Source organism: Zingiber officinale, chromosome 2A, assembly GCF_018446385.1.
Source record: "Zingiber officinale cultivar Zhangliang chromosome 2A, Zo_v1.1, whole genome shotgun sequence".
NCBI lineage: Eukaryota > Viridiplantae > Streptophyta > Magnoliopsida > Zingiberales > Zingiberaceae > Zingiber > Zingiber officinale.
In genome coordinates this window covers 136,989,143-137,012,509 of record NC_055988.1, presented here as the reverse complement: position 1 = coordinate 137,012,509, position 23,367 = coordinate 136,989,143, and positions in this window count along the sequence as shown.

Below are 23,367 nucleotides of genomic sequence, written 5' to 3'. Positions count from 1 at the left end.
GTTCAATGTCCTTGTCCAGGGTTACTCTAATATCTGCTAACCATGCCCACGACAAAACAGATATCAGGTCTCGTACACAACATTGCATACATAAGGCTTCCTACAGCCGAAGCATAAGGAACTGCCTTCATGTCCTCTATCTCCTTTGATGTCTTCGGAGACATCTCTTTAGATAAGGCTACTCCATGCCTGAAAGTTAAGAAACCTTTCTTGGAGTTCTGCATGCTAAAACGAGCAAGAATTGTATCTATATATAAAGCTTGGGATAGGCACAACATTCTTTCTTGCGATCCCTTATAACTTTGATCCCAAGAATGTGTGCACATTCTCCTAAGTCCTTCATATCAAACTGTTTGGACAACCATACCCTTATGTCCGATAATACCTTGTCATTGTTGCCAATTAACAAAATATCATCTACGTATAGTACAAGAAATACCACCACGTTTCCGTTACACTTCTTGTATACACAAGACTCATCCGGACACTGAATAAATCCATATGACTGGATTACTTTATTAAACCGGATGTTCCAAGATCTTAAAGCTTGCTTCAGTTCATAAATGGATCGATTGAGCTTGCACACTAGATGCTCTTTGCCTTTTTTAATGAATCCCTCTGGTTGCTTCATATGGATATTTTCTTCAAGACTTCCGTTAAGGAATGATGTCTTGACATCCATTTGCCAAATCTCATAATCCATATGAGCGGTAATGGATAAGAGTATCCGGATAGACTTAAGCATGGCTACCGACGAAAAAGTTTCCTTATAATTGATTCCCTCTTTCTGAGTATACCCTTTCGTAACAAGCCTTGCTTTGAAGGTTTCTACCTTCCCGTCTATCCCTCTTTTCCTTTTGTAGATCCACTTGCATCCAACGACTTTTACACCATCAGGTGGTTCTACAAGCTCCCAGACCTTATTAGAATACATAGATTCTATTTCTGAATTCATTGCCTTTTACCAAGATACTGCATCTATATCTTGGAGTGCTTCGTCATATATCCGGGGATCAGGTTCATGTTTACCCGAGATCAAGTCCGAAAACCCTCCCAAAAACATGAATCTTTCAGGCTGCCTTACAACCCTCCCACTACGATGAGGCACCGTCTGTGGTTGTGTATCATGTGTGATACATGTTGCAGTTTCTTGTAGTACTTCATCTTGTACTGTTGGTATTAAAGTAAACGTGTCCTCTCTTATTTCTTCTAGAACTATTTCACTCATGGGCTTATGGTTCATTACATAATCTTCTTCTAAAAATCGAGCATTGGTGCTAACAATGATCTTCTGATTTTTAGGATTATAAAATAAACTACCTTTCATTCCTTTAGGATATCCCACAAACAGACAAACTTCTGTACGTGATTCCAACTTGTCAGTATTCCCTTCAGCACATGTGCTGGACTACCCTATATCTGGATATGATTCAGACTAGGCTTACACCCATTCCATAATTCCATGGGAGTAGAAGGAACTGTTTTAGAAGGAACCATATTCAGAATGTACACTGCTGTTTCCAGAGCATATCCCCAAAACGAATTTGGTAATTCTGAATAACTCATCATCGATCTAACCATTTCCATAAGAGTCATATTCCTTCATTCTGCCACACCATTCTGTTGGGGTGTACCAGGTGCAGATAATTGGGATTGAATCCCGACTTCTGATAAGTCATTCCTAAACTCTCCAAAGAGGTATTCGCCACTACGGTCAGACCATAGTGTCTTGATACTTTTACCAAGACGTTTCTCCACATCAGCCCTATATTCTTTGAACTTGTCAAAGCATTCAGACTTGCAGCGCATTAGGTAAATGTATCCATATCTTGAATAACCGTCTGTAAAGGAGACGAAGTATTTATAACCACCTCTTGCCTGGATAGACATAGGACCACACAAATCAGAATGAACCAGTTCTAACGCATTTTTGGCTCTATACCCCTTGGCCTTAAAAGGTCTCTTGGCCATTTTACCTTCCAAGCAGGATTCACATGTTGGAAAATTTTCCAACTCTAATGAACCCAAGAGTCCATCGGCTACAAGCCTTTGAATCCTACTTAAGTTAATGTGACCAAGCCTTAGATGCCAAAGATACGTTTGGTTCATTTCCGAAGGTTCTTTTCTCTTATTAGAGTTAGAAGATGTGTTATTAATTTTCATATTTTGCTTTGTGGGAGGAATTGAATTTAAAGTATATAAATTGCCAACCAATGCACCAGAACAGATAATCACCTTATTTCTCTTTATAACCACATTGTTACTAAAGGAAACTGAATATCCATCCAAATACAGTTTAGAAACTGAAATTAAATTCTTTCTAAAACTGAGTACATAAAGATAATTTCTTAAAACCAAATTTCTATTCCTATCAAAAGATAAGTAGACGTCTCCCACTGCAACAACCGCCACCTTAGTAGCATTGCCCATGTAGACGATTATCTCTCCTTCAAATAGTCGTCGGGTTTCCTGGAACCCCTGCAAAGAATTACAGATATGATCAGTGGCTCCCGTATCTACACACCATGTACTGGTAGATAACACCGCTAAACATATTTCAACTACTAGAGCATGAGATATACCTTTATTGTTCCGATTCGTACGAGGACAATCCACCTTCCAATGTCCTGACTGCTTGCAGATGAAGCACTTGCCCTTCTGCTTCTTCATTCCAGCCTTTTGTCCCTGAGGTTTATTCACTTTCTTTACTGAAAATACCTGTTTCTTCTTCTTGCCTTTCGACTTAGAAGTAGAACCATTTTCAGCATAGTGAATTTGAGAACTGTGACGAAATATTCCTTCTGCTGCCTGTAGTTCTGTCAGAACTTCCGCCAATGTATACTCTCTTTTGTTCATGTTATAGTTCAGGCGGAACTACTCAAAACTTCTAGGTAGCGTTTGGAGGATTATATCGACCTGGGTTTCCCCATCGATTTCTCCTCCAAGGACTTGTATTTCATTCAGATAAGTCATCATTTTGAGGATATGATCCCTTACGGGTGTCCCCTCAGACATGGTAGCTGTCATTAGCTTTCTCATTGCCTCTTGCCTAGCAGTCCGACTCTGGTGCCCAAAGAGTTCTTTGAGATTGTTCATTATATCATAAGCTGTTGGTAAATCTTGATGCTGATGTTGCAATACATTTGACATTGATGCCAAAATGTAACACCACGCCATCTTATCAGCTTTTACCCATTTCTTATGATACTCAATCTCCTCTGGGGTAGAGTCACCGTCAGGTGCATCAGGGCAAACCTCAGTCAGTACAAACTTATAGCTTTCAGCTGTAAGAACAATGTCCAGGTTTCTTTTCCAATCAATATAGTTGGGACCAGTAAGTTTGTTCTCTTTCAGTATAATGGCAGTGAGTTGAAAGTCATCCTAAGAATCACAAAAATAAACTTTGGTCAAGACTCTAAATTTAGAATAATATTGATTCCTCAAACAATACTATTTTAAATTAACCAACACCTCAAATCACCGTGAATATTGCATGTCATGTTACTGTGGACGTATACAAATTCAACATTTGTAAGAGGAGGGTGTAATCCATTAATTTTATTATCTTGTCATCCTAACTTTATGACAAATAAAATTAATAGTTGGTTTCACTTTGGTCACACAATACAATAGCAGTGACTCCGTTGGGGAGGATACTATTGAATACGTCTAAGTGTATACCATTACTTGATACTAAGTCCATTAAATAGGATTGTACCCCTTCAGTTGGAGAAGATCACACGCTCCTAAATAATTTCCTATAACCATCCATTAAGGAAATTTGATCTAGTGATCTGCAACAAACCCATCCGTTGTGGAGGGAGGCACTCAGAGCCAACACGCAAGCTTGTTGCATCACTTACAAACCAGTAATGGAGACCATGAGATTTATTAAAATCCCTACTCCCACTTAGTTATTTAAAAATGAGGATTTTAACCTATGTTAGCATACATCACATGCATACACACACATCACAGTAAATAAAAGCAATAAATATGGAAATCATTTTCCAACTATTATGGTCTTTTTCTGTTACTGTCCTCCATGTGCTCTAACCCTAGCTATTGCCATCTTTAGCCACCGCCATCGGGTCGAGTTGTCGCATTCATCTTGCTTTTTATTCCGCTACGCCTCTGGTGCTCCCAAAGTACCACGCCTCGCAAGAATCTGATCCACGATAAAAATAGAATTTTACATATATTAATCCTATATTCCACGAGGGAATGTACATGTATTCTAGATCGAAAAAATAAAATTTTAAAAATAATACAGCTCCTGCTGTATTTGATACATACAATCATGCACACAAAATAATGCCCTTGACATGTCTAAGGGTCCAATCACACACAATATCTATAATCCATAATAGTTGGAGCCTGCAACCAAAGAGTTAGCACATCCTACTACTATCCTGCCTAAATTATGTATGACATGTGCATAACCTATTTGAATTCTAAACACACAGAGGCAAGCCCTAGCTCTGATATCAATTGTTGGTTAGTCCTAGGAAAAACGTACCGATTCCACTGTACAAAATTTTTTGTACAAGTGTCGAACCTTTCCTTAAATAACCTATTATATTCTTTAAAAGTTAAATTAGGAATCGCTGACAGAACTTAACATCATTAATTCCAAATTTAACTTATCTGTTCTTAATGGTTTAGATTTGAATCGCGAGCGGAACTTAATACTATTGATTCAAATCCACCTATGTTATTAATTCCATTAAATATTAATTTCTAAGATTGGCTTCCAGGACTGTATGGCGAGGCACATGACCTTCTTGGATATGGGACCAACCACCACCGCCTAGACAAAGCCTTTTAAGGAAAGCTAATATTTAATTTCCTTAAATAACTCTAGGTTAACCAAAAAGAACAATCGAATCACAAATTCTAAAAAGAAGAAAACACAAACTCGAAAAATAAATTCGATAAACTAGATCTAATTGCGTCTTGTATTTAGAATTCTTACAAAGAAAATAACTAGTATGATGCGGAAGAAAACTACTAGTTATACCTTCTCTTTGTAAGCTAATGAACTCAAGATTTTCTGCCGTATTCCTCGCCTCGCCTTGGACGTCGTGTGGGCGACGATCCTCCAAGATGAACACCACCCAAAAGCTTCTTCCTCTTCTTCTAAAATCAGGCCGCCACCACCACCAAGGAGAAGAGAGCAAAAGGGAAAAGAGAAGGGAGAGGGTCGGCCACACCAAGAGGGTCTCCAAGCAAAAGAATAAGAGTTGTGTCTCATGAAGCCCCCTCACCCCTTCTTTTATATTACTTGCCCAAGGCAAATAAGGAAAAACTTTTTACAAAAAATAAAATCATCCTCTAGTTTTTCCTTTTCCCTTTTTATTTTTCCTTTTCTTTCCTCTTGATTGAATCAATCACCAACATTAATTTTTGTGATGTTTTTTTATTTTTAATTATGGCCAGCCCCTTGCTTGGGCACCAAGCAAGGTGGCCAACCACCTCATCAAGGGAAAAAGGAAATATAATTTTTTAAAATTTTACAAGAAGAAATCCTCTTATAAAATTTACAAGCTCTCTTTCCTAAAGTAGGAGTTAAAAAAGGAAAGTTCTAAAAAATAAAACCATGTTTTAAAATTTAAAACTACTCTTATAAAATTTCCTTTTTTAACATGATGATAGAAAATTTTAATTTTAAAACTTATCTTCCTTTTTTTCTTAAACCATGAGGATGGTTTAAAAAGGAAAGTTTTAAAACTTTTAAAACTCTCTATTAAAACATGTGGCCTAATTCAAATAAGGAAAGTTTTGAAAATTAAAATCTCTCTTTTAAAACTTATAGTTTTCTACAAAGAGAAGATTTTAAAAATTCAAAACAACCCTCCCTTTTTGATTTATTGTGGCCGGCCCCTTCATGCTTGGTCACCAAGCAAAAGACCGACCCCTATAGAAGAGGATGTGGTCAGCCCTTGCTTGGTCACCAAGCATTGGACCGACCTACTTCTTGGACACCAAGAAGAGCCTTACATTTGGATGGACTTGAGGCTATAATGAGGCTACGATAGGGACCTAGAGGAGAAATTGGTTTTTTCCTTCCGATGAGCTTGAGTATCCTGTGCTCACCCCGAACGCACAACTCAAGTTCATCGATAATAACTCATTCTACTAGAGAGTTATTATCGCACTACCGCACCAATCCCAAATTACATTATGGGCTCCTTCTTATCATGAGTGTGTTAGTCTCCCTGTGTTTAAGATTACGAATGTCCACTAATTAAGTAAGTTACTGACAACTCACTTAATTAATATCTAACTCTAAGAGTAGTACCACTCAACTTCATTGTCATGTCGGACTAAGTCCACCTGCAGGGTTTAACATGGAAATCCTTATGAGCTCCTCTTGGGGACATTCTCAACCTAGATAACTAGGACACAGATTCCTTCTATAATCAACAACACACACTATAAGTAATATTATTTCCCAACTTATCGGGCATATTGATTTATCGAGCTAAACCTCACCCTTTGATAAGTCAAAGAAATAAATATTAAATATATGTGCTTGTTATTATATTAGGATTAAGAGCACGCATATCCATAATAACTAAGGTCTAGTTCTTTTATTAAGTCAGTACAAAAAGAACTTACCTAAATGGTCCTACTCAATACACTTAGAGTGTACCAGTGTAATTTATTAATCAAGATAAACTAATACTTAATTACACTATGACTATTCCAATGGTTTGTTCCTTTCCATCATAGTCGTGATTAACTGTTTATAATTTATAAAGAACCGATAACATGATCTTCTAAGTGTGACACCACACTCTATGTTATCTACTATATAAATTAATTGAACAATTACATTTAATAAATAAATATAGATATTGACCAAATATGATTCTTTTATTTTAAAATAAATGTTTACAAAAGCTAGGCTTTTAGTATACATTTCAACAGTATGCTATCAGTTATGTCAAGTTCGGAGCAGCTGACGGATGCATGGATTTTAGACTCTGCATGTTGTTGGAACCCCAAGGTTGTTTTGATGTGATCAACAAGTTAAGTTAGGTCCTGTGTGTTTCTAACCTTGTGTCTAAGTGTGCAGGAGCTTAGGAGAACAGGTAGTCGAGTGGAAGACGCAACCAGCGTGAAGGACGGCAGCCCGAGGGATGAGGTGATGTGGAAGAGTACACCAGCGGACGAGAAGGAAGCGTGCGGTGGTTCCGAGGGACGAAAGCCGGAACGGAAGATTGCTCGGGGAGCAAGAGACGCAGCTAGCGAGAAGGACGGCACGCGGTGCGTCCGAGGGACGAAGACTTCTGATGAGTACGCCGACGGACGAGAAGGAAACACGCAGCGATTCCGAGGGACGAGAAGCCAGAGGGAAGCTCGCTTGAGAAGACCGGAACTTGGGTTCGGGTGAGCCCTATTCCGGATAGCAGAGATCACCCAATCAAGCGGATCCGGAGCAGAGGACCTGGACAAAAGTTAACCAGAGTTGACTCAGCATCCGGGGCGCCCGGAACTGTCCGGGGCGCCCGGACAAGCCCGGGGCGCCCGGAACCCTTCCGGGCGCCCGACAGTCAGTTTTTGACCGGATCGAGCTTTGACTCGATCTAAACATTGGGCGATAAAATTTATCCCCCCCCGGGGTGCCCGGAACCCTTCCAGGCGCCCCCACCATGGCTATAAATATAATCTTGGTCCAGAAGCTTTGAATCAACTCAGAAATTTACATTCCAAACACTTGTGCACTTCTGTTCTAGTTTAGCTTCTGTCTTTTGTGCTTTCACTGCTGTAAGAGGCTTCTCCGCCTGAATGAGATATTTTAGTGCACGTTCATTCCTTGAATTAACAACCTCCTTGGTTGTAACCAAGTCAAGTTGTGAGCCTCTTCTTTATGCTTTTTATTTACTGCTAATTTACTTTATGCAAGTGTTAGATTAAGAGTTCGAGAAGGGTTGTTGTTTTTTTTATAGGCTATCCAACCCCCCCTTCTAGCCGGCCGCAACGGTCCTACAAGTGGTATCAGAGCCGAGGCGCTTCAGGAGGACTAACCGTCGAATGAAGCAACGAGATGGCGGGACCAAGCATCCACCCGGCGAAATACGAAGGGGATTTCTCCTCCTGGAAGAATCTGATGCAGGTATTTTTTGCTACAGACTTTGAATTAACCTTAACAATGGAATCTGGCTATGTAGCTCCAGAAGGTAAGGAAAAATGTCAATGGACAAAAAAGGAGCAAGCTGAATTCGTGGCGAACGACAAAGCAGAATATCATCTGCTAAGCGTTCTTCCACCTCAAGAAGTCAACAGGATCGGGCGCTACGACTTGGCAAAGGAACTTTGGGAGAAGTTCCTCGAGCTGCACAAAGGTACGTCCGAAGCCAAGCTCGCTAGACGAGATCTGCTTCGCAATCAGCTCACCAGCCTGTGACTTGGGGAAGACGAGACAGTCGCACATATGCACTCCAGAATAAAAGAAATAATCACCGGACTCACGAATCTTGGAGAAAAGGTAAGTAACCAAGATTCGCTCAGGTACGCCTTAAATTCGTTTCCAAGAAATTCGAAATGGGCATCACTAGTAGATGCCTTTTACATTTCAAAAGATTTAGAAAAAATTTCATTAGAAGAAGGTTTCTCGACTTTTGAAGTGCACGAATCAAGATGTGCAGGTACGAAGGAGCCCAAGAACAATGTCGCCCTCAAAGCCTCGAGAGACGAACCCGAGTCGGAATGTTCTCTCGACGACGAGGAAATGGTAATGATGGTAAGAAGATTTAAGAAACTTTGTAAATCTAGATCTACTAACCATCCGCAGGGGAAGAGAAAAGGACAATCCGCTGCTACCACTGCGACGAAGAAGGACACGTCAAGGACAATTGCCCCAAGCTGAAGAACAAGGACAAGCAGAAGGGTAAGAAGTCTATCCAAAAGCGAAAGGTTCTAAAGGCGACGTGGGACGATACGTCGTCCGAATCGGAAGTCGAGGCATTCTCCGAACTCACACTGATGGCGAGTCATCAAGACGACGACTGCGATTCAAGCTCTTCCGAGATGAGCATCGATGAAGGGGGAGCTTCATCAGAAGAAAGCAGTAGTTCAGGGGGAGACACGGACAACGAACTCGACAAAGTAAGTCAGGTACATTCTCTTCCTCCCGACAAACTTTTTAAGTTTGTTAAGTTATTAACTGAAGACTGTTGTAAATTAGAAAAATAAATAAAAAATTTAAAAATAATTTAGCTAGATCCCGCCCGTTAGAAGAATTAGATAAATCAAAATTAGAAAATGAAAAATTGAATAAGAAAATAAAGATCTGAAAATTCAAGTAGATAATTTGAAAAACTATGCATGTTCATCTAATTCTAGAAAATTTAAAAATTTAAATTGGTATTATAGATATCACCCGGGACAAATTAAGAATATCTCTAGAAAATATGTTCCTAAGAAATTTTTAATCAATCCAATAGGCTGGAACCTTTATTGGGTTCCTAAATCTTGCTTAGTCTAAGCTTTAAAATTAAAATTAGCGCTTTTCAATGAGAAAATTAAACAATGAATTTCTATATGAGGCTTTGTCTAAGGAAGTGATTGTTGCTCCAATAACCAAGAAGGTCTAGTGCCTCGCCACGACCTGGAAGCTAAAATATTGAAATAAATGTTTAATTAGAATTACTTAATACTTTCAAAGTTTTTCAAACATTTTTTTTTCAAAATATTTTTATGCTTAGAAAAATACTTTTACCTGAAATTCTTACTCATAAAACCTTAAGTTATGATTTTTTTAAAATAATTTTTTCAAAGACCTAAATTTTTTTTTCTCAAAAATATTTTTTTTAGAAAAATTTTTCAAAAATCATTTTTTCCTAACTTAAAACTTTTTCCTAAGTTAACACTTTTTCTTGAAACTAGAAATCTCAGCTTAAAGTACTTTTTTAGAAATATTTTTTCTAAGTCTTCAACCCTTAGATTTTTTTCTTGAAACCCCTTTTTTTTTTTATCAAAGGGGGAGAAGGATTAGTATAAGTGTAGGGGGAGGTAGACCAAAATATTAACTTATTTTATTTTTGCACTTAAATTACAAATTAAGTTAATTTACTTAATTTTATTTAATGTCTATTTTAACCCTGGCTTAACTTAGGTTGATCACACCAAAAAGGGGGAGATTGTTGGAACCCCAAGGTTATTTTGATGTGATCAACAAGTTAAGTTAGGTCCTGTGTGTTTCTAACCTTGTGTCTAAGTGTGGAGGAGCTTAGGAGCACAGGTAGTCGAGTGGAAGACGCAGCTAGCATGAAGGACGACAGTCCGAGGGACGAGGTGCTGCGGAAGAGTACACCAGTGGACGAGAAGGAAGTGTGCGGTTGTTCCGAGGGACGAAAGCCGAAGCGGAAGATTGTTCGGGGAGCAAGAGACGTAGCTAGCGAGAAGGATGGCACGCTGTGCGTCCGTGGGACGAAGACTGCGGATGAGTACGCCGGTGGACGAGAAGGAAACACGCAGCGATTCCGAGAGACAAGAAGCAGGAGGGAAGCTCGCTCGAGAAAACCGGAACTTGGGTTCGGGGTGAGCCCTATTCCGGATAGTAGAGATCACCCAATCAAGCGGATCTGGAGCAGAGGACCCGGACGAAAGTCAACCAGAGTTGACTCAGCATCCGGGGCGCCCGGAACTGTCTGGAGCGCTCGGACCAGCCCAGAGCACCCGGACCAGTCTGGGGCGCTCGGACAAGCCCGGGGCACCCGAAACCCTTCCGGGTGCCCGGGAGTCAGTTTTTGACCGTATCGAGCTTTGACTTGATCTGAACGTTAGGAGATAAAATTTATCCCCCCCCCAGGGCACCTGGAACCCTTCCAGGCGCCCCAACCAAGGCTATAAATATAGTCTTGGTCCAGAAGCTTTGAATCAACTCAGAAATTTACATTCCAAACACTTGTGTGCTTCTGTTCTAGTTTAGCTTCTGTCTTTTGTGCTTTCACTGCTGTAAGAGGCTTCTTCGCCTGAAGGAGATATTTTAGTGCACGTTCATTCCTTGGATTAACAACCTCCTTGGTTGTAACCAAGTCAAGTTGTGAGCCTCTTCTTTATGCTTTTTATTTACTGCTAATTTACTTTATGCAAGTGTTAGCTTAAGAGTTCGAGAAGGGTTGTTATTTTTTTTACAGGCTATCCAACCCCCCTTCTAGCCGGTCGCAATGGTCCTACACATGTTCATATCACATGACTCCAAACAAGGATTGGTTTGACACCTATAGGGCAGTGGATTCTGGTTCAGTGTTGATGGGAAACGATGCATCATACAAAGTTATTGGCATAGAGAATGTTAGAATCAAGATGTTTGATGGTGTGATCAGAACTTTATGTGATGCCAGATATATACCAGAGCTATGGAAGAACTTGATCTCACTAAGCACACTGGATGGTATTGGTTGTAATTACAAATCAATAAGCGGGGTAATGAAGGTCAGCAAGGGTGCTCTAATGGTAATGAAAGGACAAAAGGTAGCAAGAAACATCTACAAGTTGATAGGGACTACAGTTGTAGGTGGAGCCGCCTCGGTGGAGTCTGAATCAGACAGTACTATCTTGTGGCATATGCGGCTAGGACATATGGGTGAACGTGGGATGCTAGAGCTTCACAAGAGAGATTTGTTGAAGGGTGTCAAAACGTGCAAGCTTGAATTCTGCAAATTCTGTGTTCATGGGAAACAGAGCAAAGTGCAATTCAAGACGGCAACAAACAAGACGGATGTAACGACCACCCTTCTTACAACTCTACTACTCTCTAAGGTGACTGTTACTTAACTATTAACTCTACTTAATCGGTGTGATCGAAACCACGAGGAATCCCTACCGAAAAATTTCGGCAGAGTCTCCCCTGTACCGGTGACCATAAACATCAATAGATACACAATATGCACAGCCACAGACGGCTGGAACATATATCAAACACCTACGCAGTTCATATATAATCAAAATAATCAACTTTTGCAAAACACGATAAAACAATCCATATAGTAGCATGTACAAGTTCTAAATTCTTTAAACAATTTAACGGAAACAGACTTAATAAATTCTTGATGAATTCCCAGGTCTCTCCATAGTCCTGGCATCACACACCATCCGCACCGCCTTGTCGCCTCTCTTGCTATATCCTTTCCTTTCCTTTATCTGCAATAAGAGGAAATGTAATCTACAAGCAAAATTTACTTAGTAAGCGCTATCTAACTCACAAAAACACGGATATGCATGTATACAGAAAGAACTAGAAGTTGTATGTTCTAAAAGAAAATAAAGCATAAACATAGATGCTCATGTTAATCTAAAAGCAAAGAAAAGCTAAAGAAATCTACTCATGTCATTCTAATAGTTAATCATGCTATACAAGGATAAAACTGCATGCTGGTAGATAAAGCTAATCATGCTCAATAAACTAATCAGGAAACAAATAAAACTAATACTGCATGCTAGAATTCAAAAGAACTAAACTTACTGATTCTAAGCATATGTGAAACTTGTTTCATTTGTTCCAAAACTTTTACTTTATTACTTCAAAACAATAATAAAGTTCTTCTTGGTTAAAAACTTATACTTTAATACTTAAAAATAATAATCAACTTCTTTCTTGGGCCCAGGCTTAGTACCAATGCGCGCTCCCTAACAGGGGCTGTGGTAACTAGTCATCAGTCCTACGAGGGTAAAGACCTTGGTCTTACCAGGGCCAAGACCTTGGAATTGGTCACCTGGACTTGTTTAACGACAACCTTGGAAGTCGGGTACTAGCCTCTTAAAATAAAATACTTGTTATCTTTAATATTCTTATAATAAAATGCCTTGGCATTTCTTTGAGCACATGGTGTGCTACTGATCCCAATTATTAAACTTAGGGATCCTATTAAGACCTTGGTCTCTCTTTCTTATAACTTACTTAATAACCTCTATAAAAAAATTAATGGATCACGTAAACACTCCACCAAAATTCATGGCTATTCCTACTCATCTAATAGCAAGTAAAATACCTACCGCATGCTTAAATAACAAAGGTTGTTCATGTTTAGATGTTTAGAAACATGGAAATCCAAGGCTAAAATACCAAACTTAAAACTAATCATGTGCATGGTATTAGCAAGGAAAAACTAAGCAAACTAAGCTACAATGTAAAATTCTGCATACAAAGAGATCTAAACTACATTGAAATTCTGCATTATAACTTAATAAAATCTGCATGCCATACTAAACTGAAGTGCCTAAAAAAATAACATAGTACAACACTTAAAACAAAGGAAAGAAGAACTGAATGTAACAAGAAAGCACACCTAAACTGCACTTAATGAAACATGCTCCTAATGAAAATCTACACTCAATGGAATATAACTGTACTAAATGAAAAGAAAACTGCACTGCTAAAGAACAAGATGCTTAAGTAAATTCTGCACTTAATGAACAACAAAACTGCAATGCTTAACAAAACTAAAACTGGAACACTAATTATATCTAAATCTGCCATACTAATCATATCCCATGACAAACTGGTCAACAGTATGGTAACAAGGGAATCTACGTCTGAAAAGCCAATCATAAGGACTATTTTTTTTTATTGCAGCAACCGAACTACCCTTTTTAGGGTAACAGCAGATAGAAGTTAAACCATCACAAAGCAACAGTCCTTATAGCAAGGGAAATCACAAGCTACTAATATTTTCCACCGAATCCAAACTACAATTCAAAACAATACAACCTGTTTCCCTTCTTTGAAATTCTCGGCAGCAAAGTGTAGTAATTCTGCTTAGTGAAGAAAAACTAGGGTTCACGGCATCAAGATGTGAAATTAGGGTTCACGTGTGCTTCGGAAACAAAGTGAGAAACTAAAGAAATTCGGAGCTATCCTACTGCAGGTGAGTAGCAACTTACCCTTGCTTTTAGGACTTACAACCGGAAGGGGCAGAACTCTAGGGTTCAGAGAGGTGAAGGTCTCGGCGTCTCCTTCGGGTCCGCGTGCTCTCCACGACGAGAGGGTCACGGTTGGGTGAAGACCGGCCGGAAAAAGCCTAGCTCCGTCGCCTTCTCCACCCGAACAGTGAAATCGCCACCGCCGTTCGCGAGAGAGGAGGAGAGGGATCGAGAGATTTAGGTCACGGGGAAAAACTTAAGTCCTCTCTTAATAACTTGGTATTTGATTATCTAACTACTGCTTAAATAAATTCCGTTCTCTATATGTTCATGAAAAAGCCGCGGAACAGTTGGTTGGCTGGGTTCGGTTAAAGCTCGGTTCAGGTCCGAGGTCCACGGTTCGAATCTCAACTTGTACATTATTTTTGCTGAAACTTCTTTCGTTTAGTAAAAATATCAAACGACCTCCAAAAATTACATAAAAATACTCTAAAAATTTCTAAAAATCCCTAGAATATTTCTATAGCATTTTAAAAATATTTTTAAATTAATTTTGGGGCTCAAAATAAGAAAATTTGGGTTGTTACAACGGAGGAGATTCTGGACTACGTACATACGGATCTCTGGGGACTGACCAGTGTAGCATCACGTGGAGGGAACTTGTATTTTGTGAGTTTTACTGATGATTTCTCACGAAAGGTATGGGTATACTTTATGCGTCACAAGTTAGAAAATTTTACAAAGTTTAAATTGTGGAAAACTGAAGTAGAGAACCAGACCGGAAGGAAGATCAAATGCCTTAGGTCAGATAATGGGACTGAGTACACAGATTCAAAGTTTCAGGAATTCTGTGAGCAGCATGGGATAATGAGTCACTTCTCGGTTCGCAGGACACCTCAGCAGAATGGGGTAGCGAAAAGGTTGAACAGGACAATCATTGAGAAGACAAGATGTCTCAGGCTGAATGCAGGGCTTGCAAAGAATTTCTGGGCGGAAGTAGTTAACATGACATGTTATCTCATTAATAGATCACCAAGGGCAACACTAGAAGGCAAAGTATCAGAGGAAGTATGGACAGAGAATCAAATAGATTACTCTCATCTTCGAGTTTTTGGATGTCTAGCCTATATGCACATATCTAGTGAGAAAAGATCAAAGCTGGATGCAAAGTCAAAGCAATGCATTTTTCTGGGCTATCAGAAAGGAGTTAAAGGCTTCAGGCTTTGGGATCCTAAGGCAAACAAGGTGGTGATCAGCAGAGATGTGGTGTTTGACGAGAAAGCTATGTTACAACGTACTCAAGAAGAAGGAAAGGAAACACCACAAAGAAACATAGAGAAAGATATTGTGTAGGTGGAGCTAGAGACTCATGACTCCGATGATTCTAGCTCAGAGCACACGGAGCATCGCACTATAGCTAGTGGTAAAACGAGACGAGTCGTAAAACCACACACTAGATACGGATTCGAAGACTTGATATCTTATGCACTTATCACTAGTAGCGGAGACCCTATATCTTTTCAGGAGGCAATACATAGCTCTGAGAAGGACAGGTGGATGGGTGCTATGGCAGAGGAGATGGAGTCGTTGCATAAGAACCAAACGTGGGATCTGGTGGAACTTCCTGAAGGAGAGAAAGCTATAGGGTGCAAGTGGATATTCAAGAAGAAAGAAGCAATGTCAGAGGGAGAAGAAGTGAAGTTCAAGGCTTAGTTGGTAGCAAAGGGGTATTCATGATGGATCGAAAGCGCTAGGGGGGGTGAATAGCGCTCGTGGCTATTTCTTTTTTGAAGTCGTAAGTCGTACAAGAAACTAATAGAGTAATAAGCATCGGAATAAAAACAGTCAAACACAGAGACACAGAGAATTACTTCGTTCGGAGCTTAAGGCGACTCCTACTCGAAGGCCCGCGATCCTTGATCGCTTCCGATGGGCAACAACTATAGTATCGTAAATAAGTACAAGGAAATTAGTACAACTGGAATTGAAATAATACCGACAACAAAGTAATAACTGAAGCTTCGGGTCGTCGGAGACTGTAACAGCACTTTAGAGTCGATTCTTGAGCAGCACACAGCAGAAGGAAGGCTTGTTCAATTGTTATCTTTGGCTGCACCCTCGACCCTCCTTTTATATGAGGTTCCGGGCGCCTGGGACCTTTCCGGGCACCTGGAGTGTGATGTGGCCAGCCAACCAGGTTGCTCCACGCGGCGAAGTCGCGCAGGGGATAATATTTGGTCCCGGGCGCCCGGACCTCCGGGCGCCCGGATCCATCCCGAGCGCCCGGACCACCTTTTTCCTGCAGGTTCCTCACCTGCAAACAAAGGTTAGTCCGAGCAAAATACCCTGCAAGACAGCGTTAGAATCTGATAAAACATAGTAAAGAATAAATGACAGTCTTCGGACTGTCCGAGTCTGACTTCGGATTTCCTATCGGAAACCCTAGGTCGACCCGACGCCTACTGTTCCCTCTACGGGGAACGCGTCCTCACCTACTCCCCTCAGGAGAGATTACCTGATGCCAGTCCGGTCCTTCAGACCGACTGGACTTTTCGCCTAGGGTTACCACCCCCTAGGACCTAGGGTTACCGCCCCCTAGGGTTTTTCTCCACCTAGGGTTACCGCCCCCTAGGACCTAAGGTTACCGTCCCTTAGTGTTTTCCTCCACCTAGGGTTACCGCCCCCTAGGACCTAAGGTTACCGCCCCTTAGGGTTTTCCTCCACCTAGGGTTACCGCCCCCCCTAGGACCTAAGGTTACCGCCCCTTAGGGTTTTCCTCCACCTAGGGTTACCGCCCCCTAGGACCTAAGGTTACCACCCCTTAGGGTTTTTCACCTGCCTAACCGCAGCTAAGACTTTCCTGAAACACTCATTTAAATATGTTAGATCACACACTAACTTAACTTTGAATCCTTTGCCATTATCAAAACTAAGGTTCGATTGTCGGATGCTTCCTGCACCAACAATCTCCCCCTTTTTGATAATGGCAACCGAAATTCAATGTTAAGTAAAAATTATGCAGTTATATATAAGCACAAGGAACAAGATAAGCGTGATAGCAAGATAAACATAACTCCCCCTTAATACAAGCTCCCTTTAAAATATTTTCTTTGAATTTCTCTACTCTTTCTTTGAATTTGAATTATTTTATCTCTTTCTTTGAATTTCTCTATTCTCCCCCTTTGCCATATATCAAAAATGAACTAGTTTTGAAAAAAACTTAATTTTTCAAGACAGAAATTAGCAGAAAAAACGTTTTATTCAGGCAAGGAGCAAGTGAAAGGCAACAATATTTTTCAAAATTTTGTCAATTGATATTGTTTGAAGTGATTTCCCAAGAGGAACTCTTTTTAACTTAGTGTGTTTTGGGAGTTTCCAAAATTGTCACAGAGAAATTTTCAAACAAAAATTTAACTTCAGAAATTTTTAGACAAAATTTTCAACTTCAGAAGTTTTTCAACCAAAAGGTTTTCAAACAAAATTTTCAGCTTCAGAAATTTTCTGAAAAAAATATTCAGGTTTTAAAGAAAAAATTTTCAAAGCTTTAAATAATTTTAACTTCAGAATTTTTCAAACAAAAAATGTCAACTTAAAAAAAATTTTCAAACAAAATTTTTAGCTTCAGAAATTTTCTTGAAAAAATATTCAGGTTTTAAAGAAAAAAAATTTTCAAAGCTTTAAAAAATTTTCAACTTTAGAATTTTTTAAAATGGTTTCAGTTTAAATAAAAAACTTCCAGAATAGAGGACACTTGAAAATTTGGAGAAAGTTTTCTAGTTGCTTTGAAGTGAGTTTCAAGAATACTTAAGGCAAAGGAGAAGCGATAGCCTTATTTTTTAATAGCTTGTCATTTTGTTTTAGTAAGGTATCAGAGCCCTAAAGTCCAAGCATGAGTAAAGATTTGTTTTGATCAGGTATCAGATCTCTTAAGTACAGACATGCTTAAACCTATTATTTCCTTCACCAACTGTCTAACCGTTTAGCTACTTGCTGATTGCCTAGAGGGCAATAGTGTTCACTTGGTTAGTCAAGTCAAGTCAATTGATCCAGTTAGATTTGACTAAGACTGGAAGACTTGATTTGATTACTGTTAATCACATATTTAACGCCCAGACTCATATTGATGCACAGAAATAAGCATTCTCGAGTCCAGGCTGTACCCTATACATCTCACACCGTTCTATGTTTTACAAACACAATCAAGGTAAACCTAGGTGTTTGTGAGATGCTCTGGCTGAGTCCTGGGGGAACATGATTTCTAGGGGGGAAATCCTAGGCTAAATCCAACTTTTGAAAGTCTAGTAAAGTAGGGATTTTAGAAATCAAAATTTGCCTAGAATTTAAAAAAAATGTGATAAAAAGACTAAACTATTAGATTAGGGTACAATCAATCAAGTCTGAAGTAAAAAGTCGACATAGATAAAGGAGTCATAATAGAGTTGCTACATGCTGCTACATGCTGTACTAGAGTCATAATAGAGCTACAGTCGGAGCTACTGAGATGATGAGGGAGGTGGTCCGGAACCCCGCGACCGGAGTAGTGTCAGGAGCTCCGTGTGACGAGCCCGATCGTCCTCTCGTAGATCTCGGCGTAGGTCGGAGAGCTCCTGCCGTACGTCTCGTCGTAAGTCGGAGACCTCCTGTCGGACCTCTCGTCGAAGATCGGAGACCTCCCGCCGCATGGCCTGATGAAACTCGGAGCTCTCGTTCTGGAGATTCGACATCGCCCTCTCTAGTCCGGAAACTCGATCAGCTAGAGTGCGGGGAGCTGGGTGTGGTGCTCGAGGTGGTGGTGGGGCAGGAGCAGCCTCCTCAGGAAATAGTGCCAACATGAACTCATCATGCTCTGCCTCCTCCGCCTGCTGGTGCTGTGCCCCCCCTACGCCAGGACATGGTACCCTCATCGTCTATATGGATATTTGCTAGGGAAAAGTTCCTAGCTCCTATGATGTCAAACTCGGTCATGTGACGGATGTCACCTTCGGTGACATCAATGTGCAATGAGGACATGTAAGCTGTCAGAATGTGACAGTAAGGCATATGTACTCGTCTGCTGGTCACGTATCCAGATGCGTAAATAATAGTGGAAAAGATGTGTAGGCTGATGTCTATGTCTAACCTCTGACACATGGCATAGAGAAGAAAGGAGTGAAATGGACGCATCACCGCAATGTCGTGAGTGGTCAGCGGTAAAATACAAAGTACTAGAACCCTATAAAGGGCGTAGTCCTGAATTCTAAGGTTAAGGGACCTAAACTGGGTCTCAGTGGGATCACGTTGGTCCTCAAAGAAATACGAATAGATCGTATCGAGGGTAATATGTGAGTAGGGATCTCCAAAAGGTAGCTCCCTAGGAGGATAGCATAAAAAGGTGCAGGGTGACTCTCGTAACCCTAGAAACTCACGAATGGTAGTGGGAGATTATGTGATATCCGTGCCAGTTGCCCTAGTGGTATAGGAGTAGTCGTCTACTTTCACTAGGTTGTTGTAAAATTTGGCACATAAACTTATGTTTACTGGGCTGGTGCACTCAACTAGGTTTCGCAACCTATAGTGGTTTATGGCCTCGGAGACTGGAATACAAGAGCGTAGAAAGAACGACCTGTCTATACATTTGGTTCTAATGGCCATGTATTTGTTGACATAAACTTAATCCTAAGTTCGTCGGTGGGAAACCTAGGGTCAATGCTAGGTGTAGAGGGCCCAGCACCAGATTTAGAACGCTTCCTAAATTTCAAATTAATATTACACTAGGAAATAAACAAGCATTATAAGAAATAAAATTTAGGAGGGGATAAAAATTTTACTGAGGAGCCATTGTAATAAATTTTAGAACTGACGATCTCGGTTGAGTCACGATTCCAACCGCGGAAAATTTTAATTTTGAAAGTCTTCGCAGGTAAGCTAAGAAGCTTTAAGGAGGAAGACTTGGGTGCAAGGGTAGGGGGCGCCTCCTGCCCCCTATATATAAGGAAGTCCGGGCGCCCGGGGTCGCTGCGGGCAGGGCGCCCGGGTTCGCTGCGGGCGCCCGGGGTCTGAATACCGGGGGCGCCCGCCCCTAGTTTTTGACCTTTGTATGTTCGTCTTTTTTTTAAAAAAAAATTAATTAACTTAAAGATGTTTAAGTAAATTTGATTTCAAACATGTTTAATTGAGGATTATTTTAAATTAATTCAATTTTGAAATTGGTTAAGTTAATTTGATTTGAAGATGTTTAAGTAATTTGGAGGAATGTTTAAATTTTAATTTGCTTAGTCATCTCACCCGATGTATGTTTTTCAATCAGGGGATCCTATTATTTTGTGAGATGAATTAGTTCAATTTTTAGGGTTTGTTTAACTTTACGTTAGATTCGGGTTTAGCTTTGGGTTTAACAAATAAGCGTTCTTTGGATAAACTTCTGGGCTATGGTGAGTCACAAGGAGCTCATTAAAGTAACCATGCATTCGAGGTTTCCCAAATAGTCCTACCCATTGAGCTTAATACTAAACCTTGGTCTAACTAGTTAGGATCCATTTAAGGGTAGCTTCGGTTAGTTCCACTTGGCCAAATGCACCAGGTCGAAGCCATATCTTCCTAGACATGCGATGCCCAAGTTTTCCCAACGTACTATCATCCAAACTCTCGGACTCGGCTTCCGATTCGTCCTCACTTTCGGATCCGTTGGTGAAGTCCCGGGCTGTCAAGGCAAGAAAGTTCGTCTGTTCTTGTTCTTCGTTGTCGGATTCCTCGGAAGAAGACTCGTCCCATGTTGCCTTCAATGCCTTCTTTCTTTTGGGTTTCTTTAGATCCTTCTGGTTCGGGCAATTTGCCTTGATGTGACCCTTCTGATTGCACCCGTAGCATGTCACTTCGAATTTGACCTTCGAGCTTGGTTGGGCTTCTTTAGACTGAATGGCCTTTCTGAGATCCTTTTTGTTGAAGCCCTTCTTTTTGCAGAGCTTCTTTACTAAGCTGACTATTTCGATTATGAGTTCATCGTTGTCTTCTGAGTCTGGTTCTTCTTCTGACTCAGGTTCGATTCTTCGCTTGACCTTTGACTCACGCGATCTCCCTGTTCCTGCAACCAAAGCCAACCCTTTCTCGGTCGGGCGTGCATTAGTCTGTTCGTGAAGTTCGAATTCTGCAAACAGTTCATCTAATTTAATGGTAGACAAGTCCTTGGAGACCTTGTAGGCATCTACCATGGATGCCCACAAGGTGTTCCTTGGAAAGGCGTTTAGAGAATACCTTATGATGTCCCGGTTGTCTACCTTCTGTCCAATCGCATGAAGAACATTGAGCAGATCTTGGATCCGGGCATGGAGTTGGGCGGCTGTTTCACCTTCCTACAATTTGATGTTAAATAATTTATTAAAAATTAAGTCTCTTTTACTTACTTTGGTGTCGGATGTCCCTTCGTGAAGTTCAATTAGCTTCTCCCACAATTCTTTGGCGTTGTTGAAGGGGCCGACGCGGTTGAGTTCTTCTTTTGATAGGCCACACTGGAGGGTGCAGGTTGCCTTGGCATTAGCTTCCACTTTCTTGATTAAGGATGCATCCCAGTCCTCGTACGGTAGTGGTTTGCCGGTGGTGTCAGATGGTAGTTCGAATTCGGTTTTGACAATCATCCAGACTTCAAAGTGAGTCTGGAGATATGCCTCCATCCGACCTTTCCAGTACCCGAAGTCGTCTCCGGTGAATAGCGGCGGGCGGGCAGTACTGTAGTCTTCTTGAAGGGCCATTTCAGTTTTACCTAAAGCGAAAAACAACCACAAAAAAATGTCCCAGGACTTGGTCCTGGCTTAGTAGTGCGGAAAGAAAAAATGAATCACGAACTCGGGTGGTGTTGCACCAATTCCAAGAAAAACCGATTCGAGGGAAAAATAATTAGAATATAGCTATGAGGCTAAATTCTAATCGACTCCGAAAAAAATACCACGACAAAATATTTTGAATGGTGGTTGCACCGATTCAAAATGACCCCGCTCTGATACCAATTGATGGATCGAAAGCGCTAGAGGGGGGTGAATAGCGCTCGTGGCTATTTCTTTTTCGAAATCGTAAGTCGTACGAGAAACTAATAGAGTAATAAGCAGCAGAATAAAAACAGTCAAACACAGAGACACAGAGAATTACTTCGTTCGGAGCCTAAGGCGACTCCTACTCGAAGGCCCGCGATCCTTGATCGCTTCCGATGGGCAACAACTATAGTATCGTAAATAAGTACAAGGAAATTAGTACAACTGGAATTGAAATAATACCGACAACAAAGTAATAACTGAAGCTTCGGGTCGTCGGAGACTGTAACAGCACTTTAGAGTCGATTCTTGAGCAGCACACAACAGAAGGAAGGCTTGTTCAATTGTTGTCTTTGGCTGCACCCTCGACCCTCCTTTTATATGAGGTTCCGGGCGTCTGGGACCTTTCCGGGCGCCTGGAGTGTGACGTGGCCAGCCAACCAAGTTGCTCCACGTGGCGAAGTCGCGCAGGGGATAATATTTGGTCCCGGGCGCCCAGATCCATTCCGGGCGCCCGGACCACCATTTTCCAGCAGGTTCCTCACCTACAAACAAAGGTTAGTCCGAGCAAAATACCCTGCAAGACAGCGTTAGAATCTGATAAAACATAGTAAAGAATAAACGACGGTCTTCGGACTGTCCAAGTCTGACTTCGGATTTCCTACCGGAAACCCTAGGTCGACTCGACGCCTACTGTTCCCTCTACGGGGAACGCGTCCTCACCTACTCCCCTCAGAAGAGATTACCTGATGCCAGTTCGGTCCTTCAAACCGACTGGACTTTTCGCCTAGGGTTACCACCCCCTAGGACCTAGGGTTACCGCCCCCTAGGGTTTTTCTCCACCTAGGGTTACCGCCCCCTAGGACCTAAGGTTACCGTCCCTTAGGGTTTTCCTCCACCTAGGGTTACCGCCCTCTAGGACCTAAGGTTACCGCCCCTTAGGGTTTTTCTCCACCTAGGGTTACCGCCCCCTAGGACCTAAGGTTACCGCCCCTTAGGGTTTTCCTCCACCTAGGGTTACCGCCTCCTAGGACCTAAGGTTACCACCCCTTAGGGTTTTTCACCTGCCTAACCGCAGCTAGGACTTTCCTGAAACACTCATTTAAATATGTTAGATCACACACTAACTTAACTTTGAATCCTTTGCCATTATCAAAACTAAGGTTCGATCGTCGGATGCTTCCTACACCAACAATTCACAGAGAAAGGGGATTGACTATGAAGAAATTTTCTCTCCAGTGGTAAGACATACGTCAATTAGAGCGGTATTGGCTTTGGTGGCACATCACGATTTGTATTTGGAGCAAATGGATGTGAAGACGACATTTCTTCATGGAAATTTGGAGGAGCAGATTTTTATGTCACAACCTGAGGGATTTAGTCAGCCCGGACAAGAGCAGTTGGTTTGTAAGTTGAAGAAATCGCTGTATGGACTGAAACAATCTCCTAGGCAATGGTACAAACGTTTTGATTCATACATGATTCAAAATGGATA